This window comes from Mycteria americana, chromosome 6, assembly GCF_035582795.1.
Source record: "Mycteria americana isolate JAX WOST 10 ecotype Jacksonville Zoo and Gardens chromosome 6, USCA_MyAme_1.0, whole genome shotgun sequence".
In the NCBI taxonomy this organism is placed as follows: Eukaryota; Metazoa; Chordata; class Aves; order Ciconiiformes; family Ciconiidae; genus Mycteria; species Mycteria americana.
Genome location: NC_134370.1, coordinates 7,087,294 through 7,097,081, shown reverse-complemented (window position 1 = coordinate 7,097,081; position 9,788 = coordinate 7,087,294). Strand labels below are relative to the sequence as shown.

General features: G+C 45.4%; 1 protein-coding gene across 3 annotated transcripts in view; it reads left to right on the top strand.

The window, feature by feature from the left end:
- Window positions 1-9,788, top strand: part of GRK5 (G protein-coupled receptor kinase 5) — a 348,710-nt gene that overhangs the window by 285,918 nt on the left and 53,004 nt on the right. The window lies entirely within an intron of this gene.

The window sequence follows — 9,788 nt, the reverse complement described above, 5'->3', positions numbered from 1 at the left end:
CAATATAGCACATAGATTGTAATGCAACAAGTGTTTTGAAATAACAGTTGGACTGTGAGTTTTCTGCTTAGTTGTAGGTAGAAGGTTGATGCTTCTTTTAGTTTCATTTTGATAGTCAACACACCATGTAAGAATACAAAATGTCTTGTAACCATTTGGCTACTCTAGCTTTTGGAGCAGCATTGTAGGCGTTCCAGCAGAAGAGGTGTGAAAGTTCATCTGCCTGCATAATTCTTGTATGAACTCACTTCTGTGACACATTCCTCCTGCAGGATTACATTTTAGTTGAGGACACACGTCTCTGACATCATATAACAAAAATACTTAAATTGAGGAAAATCAGCTATGGGTTTTTAGAATTAAGCTATAAGCAAGGTCCGTGGGAGGTGTGAGGCCCTCTCTCTGGTTTCTCTTAGTAGCCCACTAAAGTAATTCAGATCAAAAGCACCTCATTAGCTGAGATGGCAGTGTGGAAATTCAGATTACAGTCATAAAAACATACCATTTCCAGGAAGTTAAACAGGTGCTATCCCTTTAAAACATGTCATCCGCTGCTAATGGAGCCTGATTCATGTTATACTATTCAATGTTGGTCAGAGTAGGTGGAGTCAAATTTAATTACAACTTTTTTTTTAAAGAAGCAAAGCTAGAGGTAGAGTTACATTCTGCTAAGCAGTACTTTAAAAGATGTTTATTAAAGTTAGTGATACTACTGCAGAATTAGGTACCATTCAAAATGAAGCAAGGTTTCATGATCTGGCCTAATAAGGGAAAGTACATTTGGCTGCCCTGGAGCTGCCTAGCTGGAAGACTGTTGCTCTGAGTCATAGTCTCTCTTTGTTTCCTCCGTTGCTGAAGATTAAACTACACCCAGTCCAGCATATATATCTTGACACATCAGCATAGCTACACATTCTGCATATGGGCTGGGAGGAGGGAGTAGGAAAGGAGGAAGCAGATGAAGAGTCCCACCCATTCCATGTAAGCTTCCGAGTTACTCTTTGCCGAGCCTGCTTCCTTCCTTGCCTCGGTACCAATGATGCGGGTAGCTGGCAGAGGAGGGGGAAAAAGATCACTAACTTGCATTTCTGCAGTACAGTACTAGCTGGTCTGTGGCTTGACCCTGGGTAACTAACTGTGGAAATGTGCCTTTGAAACTGTGGTAGAAAGTAATGAGGCTTTTAGTACTAGCGATAAGAATGACGTTACATCGCACTGCTTTTCAAAAACAGACGTGCAACAAACAACAAATGTGCTGTGGAATACAAGGTATTCAAATACACACACTGCATTTGCGGTAGGCATTTGAAAAAATGAAAATACCCTAATGATTTTCAATAAGAAAAAAAAATAAAGCTGCCTGTTACTCATTTTGGGTCAATGTCAAGCATCTTAATTTATTCAGCAAATAATCCCCAAGTCAGTGGAAGACACTGTTTCAAGTCATTTAAAAGTAGCAGGAGGGATATGAAAAGCCTGTACACAGAATCGCAGTAAAAGCTTAGGCTATTTTCTGATTGCACTATCTTGTCCAGCTAGTGATATTTTAAATGCCAGTAGCGGCCTGTTCTCTATATTTAAACTATCACAGGAGCGAGGCATTGTGTTTCCTATAAATATAGCATTTTGACTATTTACGCATGGCCAAATCATACCATACCCTGAGGAAGGGGCAGCGGATAGTTACGTTGTCCGCAAGAGCATGCTAAGACAGAGCTGTGGCACTCTCTGGTGTCCAATTCTTCCCTTTCCCTGGTGGGAGGTAGAAGCCCTTTATCTGGGATATGCTTTACTTCCAACCTCATGTTAGTTCAGCTGAGTTTGCAGACAAGTTGGGGAAGGAAAGGAGTACAAGCGAAACTCCACCCAGAAGGCGGGAAGGCAACACAGCACAGTTTGTAGAGGCAGGTCATTCCCCTGCACTCCAGCAGCAATGCAAGCCAGCCCAGGAAAGCTCTAGTCTCAGTATCCTCAGTGAGGATATCACGTGGCACTTTTTAAAATGATGGTTGAAATAAATAGTAATAATAAAAAAAAGCATCTGGAGGCTGGCATATAGCTGCTGAAGAGGACAAAGGTTAATCAAGGTATGCTTATGAGAAGATTTTAATTTACTAGGTTTTCTATCTCCCTCCTTAGATGTGCATGTATTGATCTTTTTAAATATGCAGGTAACCAAATAAAAGACACTACTGCATCAAGAACTTAAATAAGACGTACACAAACATGAGGGTAAAATGGGCTTAGACCAAAGGACTAGCTATGGGCAGTAACTTCTGTGCGTTTGGTCCTGTTGTGTCCAAGTAATGAAATGCAGGTGTCTTATGAAACTAAAATCGAAATCATTAGCTGTAAACATTTAATATCGTATCAATCTTTGGTTTTGTAACAAAAAAGCTAATATTGATCAGGAACATAGTTTTTCTGACAGAAACAAATCCAGCCCTTTTGGGCCACTTGGGTAAAGGAGGCCTTCAGAAAAAGCTAATCTGAGCTCAGTAGCGCTGGCTGTAGAATACAGGTTGAAGCCGTAAGTTAGCCATACAAAATATGACTTCCTGGAGCCTTGACATAAATATTAAGACTCGAAATCCAAATTTCTTTGGATATATAATATTGTCATTAATGAAATATGAACACAATCATTTTAGCAATAGATACAATGATCTTATTGGCACTTTCACCTTCTATTTATGTGGGTGGGAGTATCTCATAATGGTACACAGGAGATCCAAATGAACTAGTCTGTTTAAACTATTTTACTCTTAGGACAAAGCATTTGCTTAAAGGTAAATGGATGACACTAAGATACATTAGCCTTACTGCACAAAGAAAGGGCCTTTTATACTGGATAATTTGGATTTCTTAGCTCTACACAAAAAACGCATTCATAGTATTGTATATGGTATCAGTCTACGCTCCTGTGAACCACTGTGTGAATGTGAACTGTCTGTCCACTCTTTGTAATACTAGATACAAATGTAATCATATGCCAGCCCATGTAATCCAAAGCGAGAGTTATTTTAAGATCGGCAAGAATCTAGTTACAAAGCAGTGGAACGTACCAATTCTCAGTCAAATACCTTTCCAGAATTTATAAATAGGCACTTTAAAAAATAAAGAAGGTAAAAATTAGAGGCTAGTTCAGTTGCTGCCTACCAGAATTTTCACTGCTGTCTCCAGAAGCTGGGAATCTGCATGAAAGGAAGCAAGAGGTCCAGCCTTCAGTATCCATATGCCCCTGCACTAGCAAACTGCAGGGCAAGCAGAAGTAGAGGATCACAGGTTAAATTCAGATTATGAAAAGAAAAGTGTATTTGCCACGCCTATTTCAGAAAAGAATGCCAAAGGGCACTGATCTGTAAAGATGCTTCATGTTTCAGAGTTAAACATGGAATATGGAGTTCTTCATCTCTGGTCCTTTACATTTGACATCTATACAGGGACTGTGCAGTATTCTGTGGCGTGTTCCACAACAAATACAGAAATCACTGTCAGTATTTGCACTCATTGATAACATTGTTGGAAGTCTCGGTAAAAAGGCTGGAGACTGAACGGACATTAAAATAAGTAGGTTTTCCTAAGGAGAAATGGTACCTTTTCTAGGAGTGAGGCGAGCAGGCAAGAAAATGTAACAAACTTTGAAGTGTTACTACTTCTATTTTATCTACTCAGTGGAGAGAGGATCTGTCTGCAGGGCTGTTCAGCTGCCTTCACAAATATAAAATTAATTTTAAAAAGTGAGGGGTTATCTTCGTTTTAAAACAGTAAAAGAAATACCCTGAATTTAGCAACAAAGGGATATGGAACTTTGCCTGGCTTTACTGCATTTTTGCGGCACCTGACAGTGAACAGATTAGATTTGCAAAATCATTTACCTGGATTACTTGCAGCCCTGCTTTATTGCTTTTCATCCTTTGGTGAACTTTGAGTTCCCATTCATTTCTGTCTTGTCAGGAAAGCTCAGCTCCTTCCATTTGCAGACATGAGCAATGTCTCAACATGATCAGACATGATCATGTCACCCACGATCAAGGGGATCCTCTGTCCCCCCCCCGCCGGGCTGAAGGCAGCAGCTCAGAGGAGGAGAGTGAATGGAGGCGAGTCCACGCTCGTGGCGGCAGGCGAAGGCCCTCCCTGCCCACCTCGCCCCCCCAGGTGCCTCTGCACAACAGGTATGAGGCCCTGGAGGTGGCAGGCCAGGCAATGGAGGTCGGGGACAACAGTCTATCTACACCAGAGGTGTCGCCCTGGTGTAGAAGGTCAGAAGAACGTACCTCTCGTATTAACACCACCTCCACGAGGAAGAGAAGACGGGTTATAGTTGTGGGTGACTCCCTTCTGAAGGGAACCGAGGGTCCGATATGCCGGACGGACCCTCCTCTTAGGGAAGTCTGCTGCCTCCCTGGGGCCCGCGTGAGGGATGTCACGAGGGTACTCCCTACCCTGGTACGGCCCTCGGACTATTACCCCCTACTGCTCTTCCATGTGGGGGGCGATGAGACTGCAACGCGAAGTCCTAGGGCGATCACAAGAGACTTCAGGGCCTTGGGACGGCTAGTAAGGGACTCTGGAGTACAGGTTGTTTTCTCCTCTCTCCTTCCAGTTGTGGGCAGCGACACAAGAAGGAACAGAGACACCCAATCTATTAACGCATGGCTCCGTGGCTGGTGTCATTGCCACGGATTTGGTTTTTTTGACAACGGGATGGCCTACACAGCACCAGGTTTGCTGGCGTCTGATGGGATTCATCCTTCTCAAAGGGGAAAGAGAATCTTTGCTCAGGAACTTGCGGGGCTCATCGACAGAGCTTTAAACTAGACTCGAAGGGGGAGGGGGATAATATCAGGCTTGCCCGAGGGAAGCTGAGGGACGACATGCCACGGTTAGAGAGAGCGAGTGCCAGCGAGGGCACTCGGCCTGTGTCTCTGAGATGTGAGGGGTACGCTGGGGCACAGCCGAAGTCGAACGGAGTTGAGCCAGGGGATACTGAGGCAATAGGAGCCCAGAGGGAAATGCCAGTGAAACGCCTCAAAGCACACAAGGGGTGTTCTTCTATGAAGGAGACGCAGATGACAGCGCAGCTGAAGTGCCTCTACACCAATGCATGCAGCATGGGTAACAAGCAGGAGGAGTTGGAAGCCATTGTACATCAGGAAAACTATGATATGGTTGCCATCACAGAAACGTGGTGGGATGACTCGCACAACTGGAGTGCGGCGATGGATGGCTATAAACTCTTCAGGAAGGATAGGCGAGGCAGGAGAGGTGGTGGGGTAGCCCTGTACGTCAGGGAGTGTCTGGATAGTTTAGAGCTCGATGATGGTGACGATAGGGTGGAGTGTCTATGGGTGAGAATCAGGGGGAAGGCCAACAAGGCAGATATTGTGGTGGGAGTCTGTTACAGACCACCCAACCAGGATGAGGAGACAGATGAACTATTCGATAAGCAGCTGGGAGAAGCCTCACGATCGCTAGCCCTTGTTCTGGTGGGGGACTTCAACTTGCCGGATGTCTGCTGGAAATACAATACAGCAGAGAGGAAACAGTCGAGGAGGTTCCTGGAGCGTGTGGCAGATAACTTCCTGACACAGCTGGTGAGTGAACCAACTAGGGAAGGTGCCCCGCTGGACCTCTTGTTCATGAACAGAGAAGGACTTGTGAGCCATGTGATGGTTGGAGGCCGTCTTGGGCAGAGTGATCACGAAATGAGAGAGTTTTTGATATGTGGAGAAGCGGCGAGGGGGGTCAGCAAAACTGCCACCTTAGACTTCCGGAGGGCGGACTTGGGCCTGTTTAGGAGACTGGTCGAGAGAGTCCCCTGGGAGGCAGCCCTAATGGGCAAAGGAGTCCAGGAAGGCTGGACATTCTTTAAGGAGGAAGTCCTACAGGCACAAGAGCGGGCTGTCCCCAGGTGCCGAAAGACGAGCCGGTGGGGAAGAAGACCAGCCTGGCTGACTAGAGAGCTCTGGCACGAACTCAGGAAAAAGAGGAGAGTCTGTGACCTCTGGAAGAAGGGGCGGGCAACTCAGGAGGACTACAAAGGTGTAGCGAGGCTGTGCAGGGAGAAAATTAGAAGGGCCAAAGCTGAGCTAGAGCTCAATCTGGCTGCTGCTGTAAAAGACAACAAAAAACACTTCTTCAAATACATTAGCAGCAAAAGGAGAGCTAAGGAGAATCTCCAGCCCCTAGTAGACGGGGAAGGGAACACAGTGACCAAGGATGAGGAAAAGGCTGAGGTACTTAATGCTGCCTTTGCCTCAGTCTTTAATAGCAGGGCCAATTGTTCTCTGGGTACCCAGCCCCTGGAGTTGGAAGACAGGGATGGGGACCAGAATGGAGCCCCCATAATCCAGGGGGAAATGGTTAGTGACCTGCTGCACCACTTAGACACTCACAAGTCTATGGGGCCTGATGAGATCCACCCGAGAGTACTGAAGGAACTGGCAGAAGTGCTCACCAAGCCCCTTTCCATCATTTATCAGCAGTCCTGGCTAACTGGGGAGGTCCCTGCTGACTGGAGATTAGCTAATGTGACGCCCACCTTCAAGAAGGGCCGGAAGGAGGACCCGGGGAACTACAGGCCTGTCAGCCTGACCTCGGTGCCGGGGAAGCTGATGGAGCAGATCATCCTGAGTGCTATCACACGGCATGTAGAGAATAACCAAGGGATCAAGCCCAGCCAGCATGGGTTCAGGAAAGGCAGGTCCTGCTTGACCAACCTGATCTCCTTCTATGACAAGGTGACCCGCCTAGTAGATAAGGGGAAGGCTGTGGATGTTGTCTATCTAGACTTCAGTAAAGCCTTTGACATGGTTTCCCACAGCATTCTCCTGGAGAAACTGGCTGCTCATGGCTTGGACGGGTGTACTCTTCACTGGGTGAAGAACTGGCTGGATGGCCAGACCCAAAGAGTGGTGGTGAATGGAGTTTACTCCGGTTGGCGGCCAGTCACAAGCGGTGTTCCCCAGGGCTCTGTGTTGGGGCCAGTTCTGTTTAATATCTTTATCAATGATCTGGACGAGGGGATAGAGTGCCCCCTCAGTAAGTTTGCAGATGACACCAAGTTGTGTGGGAGTGCTGATCTGCTTGAGGGTAGGAAGGCTCTGCAGAGGGACCTGGACAGGCTGGATCGATGGGCCGAGGTCAATTGTATGAGGTTTAACAAGGCTAAGTGCAAGGTCCTGCACTTGGGCCACAGCAACCCCATGCAACGCTACAGGCTTGGGGAAGAGTGGCTGGAAAGCTGCCTGGTGGAAAAGGACCTGGGGGTGTTGGTCAACAGCTGCCTGAATATGAGCCAGCAGTGTGCCCAGGTGGCCGAGAAGGCCAATGGCATCCTGGCTTGTATCAGAAATAGTGTGGCCAGCAGGACTAGGGCAGTGATCATGCCCCTGTACTCGGCACTAGTGAGGCCGCACCTCGAATGCTGTGTTCAGTTTTGGGCCCCTCACTCCAAGAGAGACATTGAGGGGCTGGAGCGTGTCCAGAGAAGGGCAACTAAGCTGGGGAAGGGTCTGGAGCAGAAGTCTGATGGGGAGCAGCTGAGGGACCTGGGGTTGTTCAGCCTGGAGAAAAGGAGGCTGAGGGGAGACCTTATTGCTCTCTACAACTGCCTGAAAGGAGGTTGTAGAGAGGTGGGGTCGGTCTCTTCTCCCAGGTAACAAGTGATAGGACAAGAGGAAATGGCCTCAAGTTGCGCCAGGGGAGGTTTAGACTGGATATTAGGAAATTTTACTTCATTGAAAGGGTTCTTGAGCATTGGAACAGGCTGCCCAGGGAAGTGATTGAGTTGCCATCCCTGGAAGTATTTAAAAGATGTTTGGATGAGGTGCTTAGGGACATGGTGTAGTGGTGGTCTTGGTAGTGTTAAGTTTACGGTTGGACTCAATGATCTTAGAGGTCTTTTCCAACCTATACGATTCTGTGATTCTGTGATTCTGTGAATCATTCTCTTGTGTGTTTCCCACAGGGTTGGCAGGCAGATGATACATGTTTTCTGCAGCCCATATAGATCTGTGGCAAAGGATATGAGGAGTCAGTAGTCTCTCTTGCCTCTCCAAGTGCATGGCTCAGAGTGTAAAATCCGTTAGTAAGAGCGATAACATTTAGCCCAGTGTGAGTTTTTCTATTTTATTTAAGTAAAATTGAGATGAAACCAAGGAAAACCTAAAGCAGTGTTGCCCAGCGGCCAAAAATACGGAGATTTTTATTTCCAAAGGATTGATGAAATGGTAACACATACCCCTAGTTAAGCATTTCAGTAGGTGTTGGTGATTACTTGGTCCCCAGGATCTTCCCTCAGTGTCATCATTTCTGATGAGCTCTTGTCTCATCTCCATTCCTGCTCTCCTCAACTGCCTTTCCAACTACCATGAAACCCCTTTCTTTTTCTTGGCCTATTACCACTTAGGAAAGAGAGAGAGAGTAGATTTGCATGTGAAGATTTCTCTTAACAATTTAAAGAGCTTGGTCAAAAAAAGTTGGGAGTTCAACTCTAATTTCTCTCTCCAATTAAAGGTGTTCTTGATCCTCAGCCATTAAATTCAAACATTTATCAAAATTTCTGCATGCCTGCACACCAGGTATAAAGCCAACTCTTCAGATGGAACATGGCTGGAAGCATGAGGACAAAGACGAAGGTAACTGTAATTCAATCCAAATTGGGCTTCTCTCCACCCAAAATACTGAAGTCATATGATTTACTTTAAAACTTCAGAATTTTGTACTTTTGAAACATGTAAGCATCTACAATAGGTGCTGAAAGCACACAGAAGCACTGCCAGCTTTTAAATGGCCTTATTTAAGTATTTTACTCAGTTTTGAAGATTGTACAAAGAAAGAACAACAATGCTAGCAGTGCATCCTGACAAAGAATAAACCTTCTACATCAGAGATGTTTTATCATTCTTAACAGTAGTTACTTCAATATGCAACTCTGTGAAAAAAAAGTATATCAGGACTGAAATGTAACTGTATGGATATATTAGATTACACTGAATAAAGGATATAAGGTAGAAAGGGGTTGTATAACAATATCATAAACAAATATTGCTGCCTAGCAACAGCAGGCATAGACACATTAAAATATTTAAGGTACCTTAAATATTAACTACCTAGCAACAAGTCCCTGATTACTTCAAGGAAAATATGCACTACTAGGGAAGGCAGAAATCATAGCAATCATTATTATTATACTTTTTTTTTTAGCAGTAACAATTAGACACATCACTCTTGTTACATAACATACAATTACATGCACAGGGAATCCCTGCCTTAAATAGTTCATGCTTGACTACACTAAGAAACAATATATGGCTATGAAATTACAGGATACATGTTTGATAGAGCTGAGAAACTGGCTCTCTGCATCACTAAGTTCTAGTTCCTCCTCTGCCGCCGATGTACACTGTGACCATACCAACTCAATTATGTCCACGCATTCCTATGTTTCGGTGCTTGCAATTACAATGTAGTTGTGCTATAGCACAGGCAAACATAATCTGAAGCACGCTACATGACATCATTTGACAAGAGAACCAGGACAGGCTGCGAGTCTTACTTCCCTTGGCATTGCTCATGTCACTTAACATTCCTATATGTTACTCTCACAGTGACTACGGTGCACTCACATGAGGAGCTCCCCGGGGTTACAGCTCGGCACTGCTCAGTCTTCCTGCACCGCCATTACGCGTTCCAAGCGTATGAGCCCAAAGGCAGAATTTCCTCCTGCAGTATTTGTAAAACAGCTGAAAGGGCTGTGATGGAAAATGGTTTCCAGTAATAGT